The sequence below is a fragment of the Parambassis ranga genome, chromosome 15, assembly GCF_900634625.1.
Source record: "Parambassis ranga chromosome 15, fParRan2.1, whole genome shotgun sequence".
NCBI lineage: Eukaryota > Metazoa > Chordata > Actinopteri > Ambassidae > Parambassis > Parambassis ranga.
In genome coordinates this window covers 14,739,861-14,757,331 of record NC_041035.1, presented here as the reverse complement: position 1 = coordinate 14,757,331, position 17,471 = coordinate 14,739,861, and the positions used below count along the sequence as shown (strand labels likewise).

Sequence of the window (17,471 nt, the reverse complement as noted above, 5' to 3'; positions counted from 1 at the left end):
CACAGGTGTAGGTTGAGGCAAACACTGTTGAGATAAATGGTGCAAGCCTCCTTGTGTATGGTAATTTCTCATTATCATTTCCTTGATTCAGAACTTTTCAGACACTGACAGCTGCACTGACTGAATGCTATTGTGATACAGTAATGAGTGTATTGTACTTTTTTTTTGCCTGCTCAGGGACTGCGGGGGAGTTCTCAGAAGTTTGTATTTGTATTGCATATTAAATAAAGTAGAATTTAAATTCAAATTGTAAGCCTTTCACACTGATGAAATCTGCTGCTTTTCTCCCTTAGCTTATTCCTGGGGATCTTCAACAAAGAAAGGCTCTTTGACAACATCTCTATGCAACTGAAACTATTATATTGGAAGGTGAGAATCGTGTCAACATATCATGATAGTAGATGAACTTTACAGTTTGTGAAATCATTTCTGTAGAGCAGAAGCACTGCTGGTTTTCTCAGTGAAAAAGAAAATAAAAGTAACTCCACCTGAGAAAGTCTCACTGCAAAGCCGGCAGACGGATTTTAAATGTCTGACAACTCGTCTTTCTGTTCACTCACTCCTGACAACACTGCAAAAACCAGGAAGAGTTCAACAACCACACCAAATGCAAGATCTGTGGTGATGGACCACAAACTGTATCATCATTACTTGATGATGCAAAACGTATTATCTCTGCAGGTAAATCTATAGAAACCAGTTTAATTTTCTGTGTGCTATCAGCATCAGGGTGCCTCCGAAACAGCACAGCCACTGGATGACTGATTAGCCAAACACCAGCAGGCTGCTGGCCGCAGCCGGTGCCGGAGTGATCACTTGTGCTCCCTGGGTAGCTCTGTGGATCGCCACTAATCAGTTATAACGCTGATGAGCATCCGGTCCCTGCAACCCTTAAAAAAAAAAAAAAAAAAAACATCTCCCCCATTGATTTTTTTCTTCCTTTTACTCCAAATGCAATAATTGATGCCAAAGGCAAAACCAATTCCAGGTCAAATATAAAGGACGTTTTGTATTTCACACAGCAAGAGGATAAATCACATTATTTTGAATTCTATTTCATATAAATGCATAAAAAGCTGCCTGCTTTCAGAGACCACTTCTTTTCTGGTTCTTTCTTTGTTCTTTATAACCTTTGGGAACATTTAAAAGAACTGAAACTATGCTTTTCAGACCATGATACCTCAAAGAAGGTATGACCATAGGTTAAACAAGGCCAGAGCCAGCAGCGGCACAGCTTTACCAGCATGACTTCACTAAGAATTGCTCATTTTTGTTTGAGGCCATACCTTTATCAGTCACTGGCCCCTGTAGTATAGTATGCAGTGTTTCCTGTTTAAGAAAACCTAAAGTCAGGCTGTGCTTATTTATTTATTATTCGGTTTGTTTGTTTGTACACTTGTACAGCATCTCGGGGGAACTGTGATACATACAGGGCATGTTCATGTCACATGGAATCCAGCATTAAGAAAACACTGCAGACAGATGAAGCAGTGTGGTTAAACTACCACAACACAGAGTGTGGTGGATAGAATTAAAAAACAGTATACATATTAACAGTTATTGCACAGGTAAGTGGTGGTAGAAGTGGTTTGTAAAAAACTGTACATAGTGCATCAAAGAACCTAAATAAATAGTTGTACACTGCGGTGTGTGAATATTGCACCTATCAAAATTGTTCATTATACAGTCTCACAGCAGCAGAAAGGAAGTGTGTGCTTCAAGGTGTCATTAAGACAAAATAGGCTGAAATCCAGCTCACAGAGTACAACAATGCAACTACACATGGCTCTTTTGTATAATATAAAAACAGTGCAAGTGCAATGTGAGAGTAAAAATATGAGTGGACAAATAACCTCAGAACTGACTCTTATGGTTGTAAATGTCAAATTTAGACAAACATGGACCTGTTCTAAGTGTTATGGACTCATTAAAGCTTTTTAAATGGCAACCCTTGAGCCGAAGACCTGCTGTCGTCGTGTGAGGGTGCCCTGGTCACCCTGGGTGACTGCACTAAGTCCAATTTAGTCTATTTTCTCAAACTTCCAACTAACTTCCAATTAATGTTACTGATATCTTCAATTAGAAAAACCACTTCACTGAACTACACACACACACAGAGCAGCACAACTCTCTACCTTAGGACAAACACTTATCAACTAACCCTCGTACATAATAACTCGCTACCAAATTAAACACAGCTTGTCACGCCTTAGAAATTAAAAAGATGGCTCTGTCATGCACAAACTACATTATCAGTCTGGCATACATGCAGCTGTGAAGCTACAGTGCATTACTCACATAATATATGTACAACATACGTAGGCCTCTCTTGACGTCTTACGCTGTTTTTGGCCCCATGTGTTGTGATGGAGGGTGTCTGAGAAAACCTGTTATCAGATTTCAATTACATTCTGTACACCTTCTGGCTATCAGCCAAGGACAAGTGATTAGTTTTTGGTATGGATCCAGATCCAAACATCATCAGACAGAGCCCTTTGAACAAATTTAATAACCACTACACTCACTTAAAAAACTGACATCTGTCAAAGTAAAGTTCAACAGCCTTAACAAGCAGTCTGTTGAGTTCTTTTAGCAGCACAGACTGTGTCAGGTAAATATACTGTGATTGATTATTGATTGCTTCAGGCTAGTGTAGGAGGGGAGCTGTCTTATTCATGCTGGGAATCAGCAGGTAATCAGTGCAGGTAGCCTGTGCTCATTCCGACTTTATTGGTCCCCATGTGCTCATAGTACCGCAGACTCTGCGCCTGCTTAAAGGAGCCGTTTTAATCTATTCCACAATGGTCAAATTGTCAGACCCGGCCACTACGCACTGCTTCCCACACAAATAAAGCCAGCAGCCAAAAGAACTGCATTAAACAACAGCTTAAGCATTAAACTCAGACGACGCGTCTCTCTGCCCCCATTCTGCAAACGCTAGGCCAAGGATTTACTATGGACGGGTAATCTGACTAGTAGGGCGCACACATGGACCATCTGCCGTATGCAGAGCGCTGTAACCACGTCTCTGCTGACTGGCAATTACATACTGTAAGGTTTCCCTGAGTGTGCCCGGTAGGATGCATGCTCACCATTAAGTTGAAAAGGTGTTCCGCCCTGGGACGGCGACCTGAAACATCATTTTTAGAGAGTTTCTTATTCAGAGCTGAGACGTGTCTCTCCGTGGGGGGAATAAAGACAGCTGAGCCGTCCAGGCGCACGCCGGAGGAAACATGTTGCTAAGGAAATGTGATCAGACGCTGAAGGGCTGATGAAGGCGTGCCTGCGCGTGGAGAGGAGAGGGCCCTCTGTGGCAGGGCAGGGCGGGGATACAGCCTGCCTGATTGATTATTTAATTAGCCTTAACTAAATATTCATTAGCCAAGCCGAGTCATTATCTTGTGTAAACAACTGAAGCTCTGCCAGTAAATGAAAATGATTTTATATATATTACCTGAGAGGTGAAAAAATTACAAACTAAATTGACTGGGCTGTCTAAAAGCCGAACTACTGTATAATTGGATCACAGCAGCTCTGAATTAGGAAATGCGTTTAATAAAAACCAAGACCCCAAAACAGTTAATTATATATATAAACTAATATATTTCATATATTAGGCAGCCTGGTAAACAAACACACACCATCATACTGCAGTGCTATCAGGGCTGTGGAAGGAACATCACATCTATTAGACTAAAACCTCATATCACCCTGACATAGAGAGGCATCAGTTAAAGGTAGGGTAGGAGATTTCATTCTGATGCACGTTTTGTTAAATTAGTGTAACTTCTCTTTACAATACGATAGCAACCAATATTAATCATCTGTGGAAGCTATAAAACGCTAAAACGTCAGCAAATCCTCCGGGTGGACCCTGCGCGGAGAGTTGGCTGGTTGTCACTTTCTTCCTGCTCTGAGCACACCAGAGAGGTACGTGCATGATGGCTGAAGTCACAGACCACAGCTCGTCTTCAGGTGATGTGCGTCCATGTGATTGGGAGGCGTGGCTTCGGGGTGAGCTCCGAGAGAAAGGGGCATGTGTTTATTTTTTAAATCTGGCTGACTCTGACTGAGTTTTCAAAATCTCCTCCCCTACCTTTAAGAGGATGCAGATCATTAGAATGGCACATTAAAGAGAAAATCTTCACTTTTTACATGATTACCCAGTCAGCCAAATGACAGCTGTGACTATATGTGTGTGGACACCACACACACATTCCCCAAATCCTTCCAAAACTGTCCTTAGTTAATGATAATAGGAGTTTCAAAGCCTCCACCTGCCAACCTGGATGGTCTCCACCAGCTGTATCCTCTTGGTAGGCTGTTGCACCGGACAATCAAACAATCAGCTGATTTTCTAATCAAATCCATGACCCCTGAGCAGATTCCAAAGCAAAAGATACAGCAAACATGAAGAAAATTAAGTTGTAAATCAGCAAGTGATCCTTTAACAATAACATACTAGGAAACTGGCAGCTTGCCTCCCAAAAAAAGAAGCAAAATCTGCTTAATGAACATCTGTTTAATTTTCACTCTCTTTTAGATGAGGTCATGCATTCTGGACTGTTTTGTTGTTCTGTGCGGTAGCTTGATGGAGTTGTGATCACAGAGCGACTGCAAGGCCACCAGCAAAGACTCCTCAGTCTCTAGTGTTTGTGCAGTCTGATGAAATGAGATAAAACTTGTTAATTAGTGAGCTGATGAATCTCTGGAAGGTGGATTTTGCTACCTTCAGTCAGATGGCTGCGCTCTCCCTCAGTTTCCAGCCTAAGCCGGAGTTTGTTTAATGAACAGACATTTACAGAGTGGGGTAAGTCTCATCTGCTCTCAGCAAGAAAGCTAATAGATATATTTATGTATTATTCATATTTTGGTTCAATTTAACAGTTCACTTCTTTTTCGTACATCCTCCTTTACAGCACTCGGCAAGAGAGAGAGCGTCTATAGCTGTATTGTATTCATATCTATTTAATGCTTATTTGCTCAGGGAATGTTTTGACAGCTTGTGTATTGTTGTTGTTTTTGCAATGACCTACATCCCATTCACTATACAGGTACATTCACACCAGGGAGCTGCACTGCCATCAGTCTTTGCTGAAAAACAGTACAAGTAAGGGGTTAAGTGCCTTGCTCCAGGGCAATTCGATGGTAGCTGCCGAGGGAGTGGGAGAGTGTCGGCCATTTACATTCCCAGCCCTGATTCCTCCAGCTGGCCAGTGGCTCTCCATCCATAAGCATGTCACCGATACAATGGTCTCCCCAGGAACTGCAGCCGTGTCCCTATAAAGTCAGTTCAGTTATTCAGAGAGACATCTTCCGTGTTTACTCACAGCGACACCGAGGTTTCACTGACGTCATTCACGAGGTGACTGGTCAAGGTTTTTTATTATATTATTATAAAACAGCTGAAAAAGCTGGAGGCACGACATGGACTGAAGACAGGGTCAGTTACAAGAGCACTGCATTCATGTTATTTGTTTCAAAGGAAACAAGAAGAACAACTGATTAAAAAAAGCAGAAAATACTTGTGTTGTTTTTTTTATTTCAAATTGTTTTCTGTCATTCAAGCACAGATTTTTATGGTCACATGTCTTTGACCTACTTTTAAGCACCACCGGATGAGAAACAGAGATGACAGATGTTTTTATAAAGGTCATCGGCTTCTGTTAAACCTTACTTTTTTTGATTCTTCTTTCACAGCAGTATCCACAAGTGCACTTTCGTCTGTGATATATATTATTATTTTGCACCTTATCTGCAGTAGCTCTGCAAATCATCTTGTCAGTAGTCAGTTTCAAGTAATTTCAGGATCAATTTTAAGGGGATGGTTCTTATCGAAATACATCAGCGTGAAGCACCTGCCTGACCTTAAGAGCTGACATATTCCATCCCCTATGCTTATCCCGGTGAAAGACATTTAAGTTCTCGAATTTGGTTTGCTTCCCCACTGTCACTAGATTAACGAGGTGCCCTTTTGCTTGTAGCATCGGCCATATTTCCTGCAGCTTTAGGTAGCTTCATTATATACAGAAATATTGACCTTCAGTGCTTTTTATGAGAATGTATAACAGAGAAAAGCAAGCATTTATCTATAGAGCGCCGCAAACTATTCTCATCACTCCATATCTTCCTTGTACTTTACCAGGGTCAAGGCTTGCACTTGGTGTCGTGTCATATCTGTTCAGTTAGATGAAAAAGTAGTCACTTAATTTTAAAATGAATATAGATGTTTTAGTAAAGCCACAGTGCTCTATAATATCAGTATTTTGTTAACATTAACATAAACGTCATTTGAATGCATTCATGTAACCAGGTTAACATACATTTAAACATGAAAAACAGAAAGAATTAAACCTACAATGACAGTTTGATGTCTTTGATGTGAGGTTGTACAGTTTATTTTATATACCGGTATATCACAGCAGCCTTTAGCCATTAGGCAGCCTTTTATAATGACAAATCTTTATATTGCTGCCTATTTCACTATGCAGTGCAACTTTGTATGTGACAAATTTGATTTGATTTTGAAGGAACCAGACCCCTTTTACAAAAGCAGCAATTGTATCACCCTGGAGATGCTGGTTTATTGTTCCTTGGTGGGTTAGTTCAGTTTTTTGAATCAACATGTTAAAACACCATAGTAAAAACAGCAGTGGACCAGCAACTCGTGTGCCATGAGCTGCTAGTGTGCTAGTTTTGTCAACACATTCTGGTGGCTAAGAAGAGATCAATAACAGCTTCACATTCTCCATTGTAAAATGTTGTCTCAAAAAGTGGTGATAACACACTCAAACTAATATTGATCGTTTTTAGGTGGTCCTTTTTTTCAGGACCTCATCCACAGCAGTTCAGTGATGAACTTCAATGCCAGTAGTCCTGCCTGCCTGCCTCACAAACCTCAGAGTACCTTCTACTGCACATGTAATGCCCAACAAAGTACCTGACATGGCACATCCCCATTAAAAAAACATTAAATGTGACAAACAATATTGTTAACAATCAGCCATTAAAAGAGTGAAGTAAGAATTTATGGATATGTTGATTTAATTAAAGAGAAGAAGACAATAAGTGATTGCAGTCATTTCTGGTGCTTTTTAGCACCTTCCTGTAGGTTAGAATGTCTGTGGGCTTTGATGCACTTTACTCCAGTATGTGCTGACTCAACAACTTGTTAATCAAGCCCACAGTTATGCACACACAGTCAGCTGCATGGAGCCCGCTGAGAAATACTCAGATCCCTCTTGAATATAGATATAATTAGATTGTTGCACAGGATCCTTCTGGCTGAATTATGAACTCAGGCGCACACTGTATGTTCACCAAACAAAACGCAATGAGCGATGCTACAGACAATGTCACCGAAAAGGAGGTCTGCTATTCATACATTTATAATGCAAATGCTCAGAATTCATGAAATCATGACTTTATATTGACACTGTGGATTATACTCTTCTGACAATATTGTTAGCAGTTTGTGTTAACAAGCAGTTAAACTGTAAAAACATTCCCGAACAGCCGACATTTCAAGAACTTCCAGCCCAGAATGTCAAATATTAAAATAGACCTGGAGAAGTGAAAATAATGAATGCAGGCAGACATTACTGAAATGTCAGAGAAAAACATCCACTTATTAATTACTGATTCATCGGCCAAATGTCATGTTGTAATTGCCTCAAAACTTAAATATTTAAGGTGTTAAAGCAAATATAAATATATTTTTTTCCTGTAGATATTAATCAACATTTACATGTAGCACTTACTTGGCCCCTGAGCTACGTGACCTTTCCCTCTCATGCATACACAGCTCGGAGGTAAACGCCATCGCACTGTATGCAGCATATGCTCATTTAACAAAAACACAATATATTATCCTGCAGTTCCTTAAATTGACCTAGAAGAATATATTCCCATCAGGCTCAGGGGAAGAAAACATGTACAAAATGAATAATTGCTGCAAATGGGGAGAAATGCATCTGTGTTTACACAGTTAAGGAAATCTTAACAGGCGCACAGCAAACACATATAATCACAAATACTACAGAGATGGGCAGCGTTGCCTTAAGCACCAAGCTGGTAAATAGGACAAATGTGTGAACAGTATTTGAGTGGACAATATGAAATATGAGGGCAAGAAGCACCAATTTTCCTGCATATAAATCGGATCAAAAGATGCTTTACACTCTATACATTTGTAAAATGCAGGTCATTCAAACAGAAATCAATCTTAATAAAAAAACATGAATTGTGATCGCAGATTGTGCTTTGCCATTTAAATAATCACTCTGGACTGGAGCTGACAGAGTAGGGAGGGCACTCGAAACAAGGACACCACCATCTTTTTTTTTTTTTTTTCTCCACCTCTGGGATTTTAAATATTAAACATAAAGGATGGCAGATTATTATCCCTGTCACCTTGCCTTAAGCAATGATATTCTGTCTTAACAGTGCCATCAAATACCTGCTGTGTCACATATTAGTGTAATTTCAGGTTCTCTGGAAAAAAAAAATGTTTATGAGTCGTGGGGGACAAAACATTACTCCAAAGACCTTAGGTTCTCTTACTCTCATAAGCATTGGTTACAGTTAGAAAAAGTCAGCAGTGAAATAGCTGAAATGCTCGGTATTCAGAGCAATATATTCAAAATGAGAGCAAGTTAGCGAGTTAAAGCAAAAGAATAACACACTCGGAATCTTTAACAATTAATCTGAATGTCTCTCCACCCCGTCTCTCTGCAGTTAGTACATAATATAGGTCCATCGGTTGGGTCACTATTTTAATATGCTTTTGTCTTCCACTGATATACAGTTACACACACACACACACACACACATATACCAACATACACAACGGCATTTCAAGCTCCTGTATAACAAGATGTGGCCCCACATACATGTGTGGCTATTGCACTATCTTCATGTCATTTCAATCCTAACAGCCTCTGAAACATCAATTTCTTGCAACAAAAGAGAACAAAAGATTTCTACAAGTTACAACATTTAGCATAAAGATATGATTCTGTCCTTCTCCAAGATGTCTAGGTCAATAAAAAAACTAATTTATATTTTACTGTGATTTAAAACAAAGCTTTTTATCATAATATGAGTACCTACGAAAATGTAGAACACATAGAAATGAGCTGCTGTTTCCCTCAACAAACCACTACGCTGCCACACAGCTTTGAAAAAGTGATGATAAAATCAATGCTCAGAGGTCATTCTACTTAGAGCCAGTAAAAAATGCTTGTGAGCACTGGGAATAGAGAACAAAACTGCACAATGGAAGGAAGGTTACATCATTCACATAGAGCCAAGTTCATTCTGTCCTAAAATCTGCCACAAAGAATGGCATCATGTACCTGTATTTCATGCATTTTTCAAAGAAACAACAAAAACCCTCCCCCAGATTATTTGTACTTTTTTTTTGGCATGCCATCACTTTCCACCAGGAAGAACTCATACCATTTACTTATTTTCAGGAGTTTGTTTCCATGACAACATTATCAGAATTCTGTTGCTGCCATCTTTCTGCATTATCAGAGGTTGACATGACATAGCAGGGATCATGGAATCCACACCACATTTAAATTCAATATATTTCTCTACGAACACACACAGCATTAACACATTCTTTCTATAGAATAAGAAATGGCCTCTTTTGAGTTGCATGCTTGAGACCAAAAAAGTGTAAAGCAGCTTTGCTTTACATTGCTATTTCTGTTTAAAAAAGAAAAAGTGGGTTTTTAAATCTTAAATTCCACAATAGGATCCTGTAGAAGAGATACAGACTTAACCACTGTGACCATAAATAGACTCAGATGTGTAATATTCTCAACCACTTCAGCAGAAACTTGTTTTCATAAACTTTATTCAGCTAGCTGGCTGATGGATTTCACGCTAGTTTAAGGAAAGCTACAGAGTCAGAGGCATCATATTACAAGTATCAAACTTTGTAGTGTCCTAAGAGAGCTATGTGAAATCCTCAAAGCCGCCAAAACATAAATCATCACAGAAGCACATAAGACGTATCAGTTACTGAGCTCTGTGCTCACATGAAAGTCTCAGTCCATGCTGCGAAAATCAGTCGAGTAAAAATGTCACTACCTGTCTGCACTGGGGTGCTTTCTGGCTGCATCCTCAAAGTATCTCCACAGCTTCATCTATCTAGTCATTTGGATCCATGCTTCACTACACAAACTACTGTACCTCATTGCATCCTGTAGCTTCCTTGTCAAAGAGTCTGATCTCCTAAAAAAAACCCACACCGTGAAGAAAATTTGCACATGTAAAATCTAATTGTTTCATTTAGAATGATAATAGGATAAGTTACGGTAAGCTACTATTATGAATGCAGGAGGGGAATCAAGCCGACTGCTGTCAGCTGCTCATTTAACAATTGAATTAAATTTCTACGAGGTGAAGCTGGATTTCAATGAGACAGAATTACAAAGACACATAATTACAATTGATCCTTAGCCATTTCTTCCCTCAATTCCAATAAACAACCCCTGCGAAACAACTTTCTGGCCCCAGCTTGAGCTTATATTTTATTTCAATTTGGCATTAGCTCCTGTGTTTAGCAATAAAAAAAAAAACTTTCTGTAATGGAATTTAGAGCAACAACAGAAGCATGCCAGCAGACACCCTCAACCCCAAACCAGCTCTATCTTCTGATGCTTTAGGGTATTTTCTTTCTGCCTTGTGCTTGAATTACGGTTTTTGAAACTGGCACTAGCTGTGCCAACATTGTTTATTCATTGTTACTGAGTGGTGTTTTGGAGCAAACAGATGATCTGAGGAGATCATTTATTTAGCTGTGATGTAGTTCAGATATGTGCCACGCACATCAACCAACCATTTCGTCTTCTGTAGGGAAGCAGGAGAGAGAACACGTCACTTCTTTTGGCCTCACAGCAGAGGTCCGATTTGACACATTCTCAGCTAAAAGTTGAGAATATATGCTGGCCAACTTCAGAGTGAGAACTGTAAAACTGACTGTCCAGAAACATCCAATTTACTAACATTGTAAACATCAGCTTCAGGTAAACAGTAGTTTTCATAGTAGGAACTTATCAAGACACATTTTATTTTTTTAATTTGTCACTTTAAAGGCAGCAGCATGTCACTGTGTTAGGAATCTGACATTAATGATGGATGGTTTTTATAGAGGAAGAACCCTTCTCCAAGCAGCATTTTGCCCTGACATCTTGTCACACTGAGCAAATAGGGAAAATATTCTTAAACATCAAATTTCAGTTTAAATTGGTTACTAGCGGTTCACTCGGGAAACGTACAAATCTGTCAAAACATCACCCTTCCACACACTTCATCTTGTCCACAAATGTAAAATAAAAAAGTCCACCTTTGAAGTGTTATATGTGTTTAATGCCATCCATTAGTAATTATCTCTGATGCATTGGTCATGACCTGCACATCCAGCACACCAGTTCACATCCGTTCATCACATTTTCTGATGAATATCAAATATAACACATTAGCAGAGAGTGCTCTTACAGAGCTCATACAGATGAAACTGATTTTCTGTGTTTCAACTAAAGTTTTAAAAAAAGAGACTAGCCATTGGATTGGATGAACAGGTTCAAGCACATCCTCCTTTTGACCTACTTATCAGTCGACTTGGCCTCCCTCCAACTGAATCATTACATCTGCAGTGTGATCCGAACCAAACGTCACTGAACTGTCCATTACCCACAGGTGTCTTCAAGTCACTTCTGACTTTGCTCAGTCTGGCTGTAATTCCCTTGATATATTATCGGATGGTAATTGGATGGGGAGTAGCCATGACTCAGAGAGGCCAGGACATGAATCAAGTTGGACAGAGCATATCTTTGTACCCTGACACCTAAGAGGTCATTGCTCTTGGAGTCCATAAGCACGGGTTTCTTTTTGATGGGTTGTGACAGAGCTACAGTGCTTTACTGCGGTGCTGATATGACAACTATTTTAAGGTTTCCTGTGCTGTGTTGTGCCTTTGCTGATGCTGATGAGTGCAAGGTGTGTGATGATAATGTGGTTACAATGGTCAACTAACTATTAGAATATTAAAAGTAGTTCCTGTTTGAAGGAACCCCTCATTAAGAAGTGTTGTTTTTGTTTGGGCTCTTAGACATCTGTACGTGTGTATGTTCTGTTTCTTTAGCCAGGAGATAGATTAGTAGCTTGATGCCACACACTACTGTAAATAAGAACCCAGTCCTCAGTTTGCTTAGGCAAAGAACGGAAACAGGGCAAACCAGCCAAGTGTAACACTAACACGTTATGGCTTTACTGGGGTTATGTGCTGGACCCTTGTTTTTTTTGGCTTGCAATGTCTTGTTGTGTTGTGTTGTGAATTTGCCAGTGAAGCAGCAGGAAATAGTTGCTGAGCATTAAAGGTGCTAGGAAATGGATTTGTTATCTTTGAAAAGCCAAGTTTGCTTTGTCCCGTTATTGTCCAGTCTAGCTTCAAACCACAGTTTTATATGCACTGGCTGTTCTGTTTAATGCAGCGATCAAATAACCAAAAAAACACAGTTTGAATCATTGTTTTTTAAAACAAAGCATATTCAGAGTAAACAGGGTTTGTGATCATTTTACTACTACTACACCACTTCTAGTAATACTGTACTATATATACTGGGTAATAATAGTCATGGGCAATGACAACAAACCCACACATATAAAGATCTTAATACCAGCATATGTTTCTGAATATAGAATGGCCGTGGTTGTGTTAACAGTGCGAGTCTGTGATCATACAGAGGCTTTGAATGGGAGATACACTGCATTGTCCCCGCTGCATCCTGCTTCAAGCCTTCGGTTATTTAACCAGCAGGTGCTCAGAGTGGCTCAATTGTGCATTTGTGAGGCATGAGAGGCTGTCCGCCTCGAAGGGTCCCTTAGTCAGCAGGCTGCTTCCTTAGATGTAATATCCTGTTTCTATACTGTGTGCTGCAGGTTATTTGTTATATTTCCCTGGGCAATTCATACAATATGGTGTTCAAACTGAGACGAGCCTGTGCAGTAAAATGACTTTATGTTTACTGTTTACTTTGAATTTATGCAGTAACAAAATACTGTATGAAATTAGAGGTCACGTTATAATGCTGCATTGAAATGTATTTGAATAACCAGTGTGATCCCTCCTTTTTTTAACCTTGTGAAACCGAGCAGCGCTCTATGTCTGTTGTGCATCACTGTGCAAGGAGTATTTCTGTATTTCATTTTCCAATCTCAACCTGTCAGTGATCAGTATCCCAGTCTTTACATTTATTGTCAATCAAGAGCCATGGATGTAAAAACACAGCTTCATTTCAGAGGTGCAGGAACTGACAGGTTTATAATATTTTGATCTGCCATCGTTTTGACCCATTTACTCATCACACTGTATTTGCACAGACAGCAACATTTTCTGCATCTGTGCTCGGAGGAAGAGATTTACCCCGCTCATTGCATAATCATTTCTTTCTCTTTGCCGGCTATACTTAGCAAGCAGCCTGACATGCCTCACCAACGAGGCCCACAGACTCCTCCATCCTCATGTACTGTTTTCCAAGGACTTTTTGCTTTGATGTACGAAGACCTGGCATTGTTAACACCATGAGACGTGTGCCTAGCATGCAAATATGGCACATATTTATTGTTTGCACAGGAAAAGCAGCGTGTTTCTTAGGACCCTTTCTCCTTGTTGTCTGTAGCTGAAGGTTAGTCTCTGAAGCTGGCTGTGTTCCGGATGTGTTTATGCTTTCTTTTACCACTAAAAAAAAATAATAATAATAATATGTGCCACTGAGTGTGTGCTCCATCTTATTTTTCCATATGTATTGTGCATTCTGCATCCTGTTCCCACAGGTGCCTCTATCTAGAGGAATACAGCAGATCAATTAAAAATGTTTGTTTTTGTATATGTTTGTTTTTCATGCCAGCCTGCTGTTCGGATTTCAATGCTTGATAAACAGGAATATCTTATTAGTCATTATATAGAAAGAGACACAAATTGTTACAGGGTAGATGATAATAAAATTGCATGAATACATTTAATTCTATTGTTGCTAAAAAGAAGGAGCACTTGGTGGGCCTCAACTGATTATCCAAAATATTTTGCATAAAAAAGATACCCCCCCCCCCTAATCCCTACTAATTTACAGCAACAGTCCTGACCAACAGTTAAAATGATATCATGCACTATGACAATCCACAACTTGCAGGTAATGTTGCCCTAGTAATGCCCTCTCACATCGAGCAGAGGCAAAACATCACAGACATGTTTGCTGCTGGTTTTTCAAATCATGAAACACAAAAGAGTAAAAAAAAAGCAAAAGCCTATTAAAGCATAGCAAATGAAAACAAATTGTGGTGCATTTAAACAATCAAGTCTAAATTTATGATCAGAAAAGCTGAGAAAACAAAGTGTCAAATGCATAATGATGAGTTTTTTGTACCTAATTCAAAAAATGCTTTTAAATGCATCAGCCCTAAATGTGCCTTTGCCTTTTGCAAAACTAATGTTCTTTAAAAAAAAAAAAAGCTGCAGATCAATTGGTGATTGCTTCATATTAAATGTGAGCAAATGGTATAAAGTAGTGGGCTGGCCCTTATCCAAGAGAGGGGCCTTTCAAACAGAAGGAAAGCTGCCTTTGCCAGGTATGCATGCAGGCGACAATGCCAGCACCACAACGTGAGGCAGCACACACACACACACAGCTGAGACTACTCATTTTAAAGCTCTGCACATTTCGCTGGACTCGGGAAAGGTGGAGTGGCTGGAAAGAACTGTCAGATGAGTCTGCATTAAATATACAGTACATGTATTAGTAATAGATGGAGTGTCCATGAAACATGAATAAAAAGCAGCACTGAGCCAGAACATTATCAGTATTATTTTCCTGGCAATTAAAGCAGCAATTTCAATACGATGAATATAATAGTGTTGGTGAGTCTAACCCTGAATTTAAGCCCCTTTTGTGAGGAAGTTCAAATGTTCGAAGAGCTGAAATGGAACTGCATGTTAATATGATTTTTTTGATGTTTGCGCAGCAGATAACGCTGATGATCCTCCTTAATAAATGTTCTAGTAGCACTTAGAAAAAAAACGCTGCTATTCCTAATACTGTAAGGAGAAGCTGCACGCAGGAGTTGCAGGTGCACTTTCCAACCCATTACCCATCCTACTTACCCTTCAATCAAACCCCTGACCTATATTTAAGCTTTTAAAGGTCAATGTGAGACACAGAAAGACTGCTGGATGTGGCACTGGGATTAAGAGGATCAATTAGATTGAAAATGTAATCAGTATTACCTATTAATAATGCTGCTTATTTAACTAAATGCGATATTACTTATGGTGTATAGTGTCTCCTGATTTATTCTAGCAGTGGAACAACTGTTCTCAAATGTCATGCATACGGGCATGTTTTGAAAGCTTCTAAACGCTCCTCGCTAATGACAGAATGAACACTCACACACAGTCACTATCTTATGAAATACACAGACAACGTACTCCCACTCACTCTGCTCCCAGAGTCTGCGCTCTGCAGAAAAAAGCTCCATCTCCTGCCCCACGCTGCTAGTTTGAACTGCTCCCACTGGGTTGCTGTCTTTGCAATAGCGAGTGGACAACAGATAGTCATCGAGCCTCCTTCCAGCCGCAGGCCATCCAGCTACAAAAACTAAACAGGACAACAACAATAAGTCAGGCATCTAATGTAGAAACAGATTTTTCCTGCCTACAAGGAGCAGCTGAATAAATGTGCTTTCCCTCTAATGCCTGATGCCTTTGTACATGCGATTGTAGTCCCTGTTACTGTGAAAAACGCTGCCCTATAGCAACTACCCAGATAATACGTAAAGATGTTACACATATTGAATTTAATAACACCAAAGTGAACAGGCTTGGATGGAAGTGAATCGAAATGCACAAAGAAAGCTACATTTAACTGAACCAAGCTTATGATTTAAAACAGGATGAAAAGCTTTTCCAGAGATGCTAAATGAAGTGTCAGCAGAATGATGTGTGAACATGAGCAATTATGAGCTTCACCTCACCTTACCTATACTGTCACTACTCAGTCTTGATAGCACAGTATATTGTGTGGAAATGCAGTTATACTCCTGCAGAAGATACCTGCTGCAGAAAAGCTGTGACAGTTTGGTGATGTACTGCAGCGCATGTCGTGTCTTTCTGCTCGCTCTGTGGTCAAACAAATATTCTTGGAAATAGCCACACTAGTGGCGTGGCTCTAGGGACGGTAAAGACTGGCTGGCCAGTTCACCACTTTGAACAGTCAGTCCTATGTTGACGATTATTATTTATATGGGACATAATGGGAACATCACAAAGGCTTCTGTGTTTCCAGGTTTTCATGTGTGTTCAGAATTATGGATATGGCCCATAATGGAAACCTGAACAACATGTTTCCCAAATCTGTATTGTATTACTATCATATGACCTAATGTGGAAATTGTCAACAATATTTCTATTCCCTCAGCACTGCCATGTTGGTCATATGCAGCCCAGTCTCATCCCATGATGTGAAACCAACGTGGGCTTTATTTGGCTTTTGCAATTTTATACCATATAATGGCTGATAATCGTATGTGCACACAAAAAAAATGATAGTTTTGATCGATTTGTGATGTTGTGCACACAATATATATTTCATTTCATGACTAGTATTGCAATGTATAGCAGTAAGATTAGAGTTGATCTCCAAACCTATCCCAGGCAGAAAGATTTTATTCACAGGACCGCCCACAGATCCTCTCATATTTCCACAGACGTAACATTTTTATATGGGTATACTTTTCTAGTATACCCACATTTATCACCAAGTGTTATTACTGGTGCATTGTTGTGCGTGTTTTTGTGAGACTTTCATTTTTGACATACAAATTCCCACAAGCCTCTGTATGTTGTGCACAATGCAAATTAAAAGTTAAAAGCAGGCTAAACTAACTTAGTGAAAATACATTTCCTTAAAAGGATCATGTTAATAGATGCTAATATTAGTAATTAGTTTACAGTGTTACTGTGTCTATGCAGACCTTGGCAGAACACAGCTCATCCTCACCAGGAAGCTGAAGGTAAGAAGTGACTGCTGTTTAAGTCTTATACTGTATTTGTGTGAATAAGTGTCAACAAAACCTTCCTTGTAGCATGTGTTTAAATATAATTGTCTGTTTTCCTGATTTTTTTCCTTTCTTCTTTTTTTGATCCGTTGACCTGACATGGATTTCCTTTTATATGTTACCAATTAAAGATGCAAATGAGTTTGACTTGTAAAAAAAATCAAAGCACTGGTTTAAGACCTGCAGAACAACATTACATTTAACCCCTGTTGCTTTGTTGCTGACAGTGACACAAAGCAGCCTGGTGTCATAACACGGATGCTCGGTTTGCATAAATGCATAATAACGATATGGCCTTTTTGCAGGCTGTAGACAAGACAAGGGGGGAGAAGAAGAGAGCAAAGAGA

General features: G+C 39.5%; 1 protein-coding gene across 1 annotated transcript in view; it reads right to left on the bottom strand.

The window, feature by feature from the left end:
* eys (eyes shut homolog) overlaps positions 1-3,210 on the bottom strand; it is a 137,955-nt gene extending 134,745 nt beyond the window's left edge. The window contains exon 1 of the mRNA XM_028423552.1: positions 3,093-3,210. The gene's annotated coding sequence lies outside the window, so the exon portion shown is untranslated. The remainder of the gene's footprint in view (positions 1-3,092) is intronic.
* Between the last annotated feature and the right edge of the window lie 14,261 nt (positions 3,211-17,471).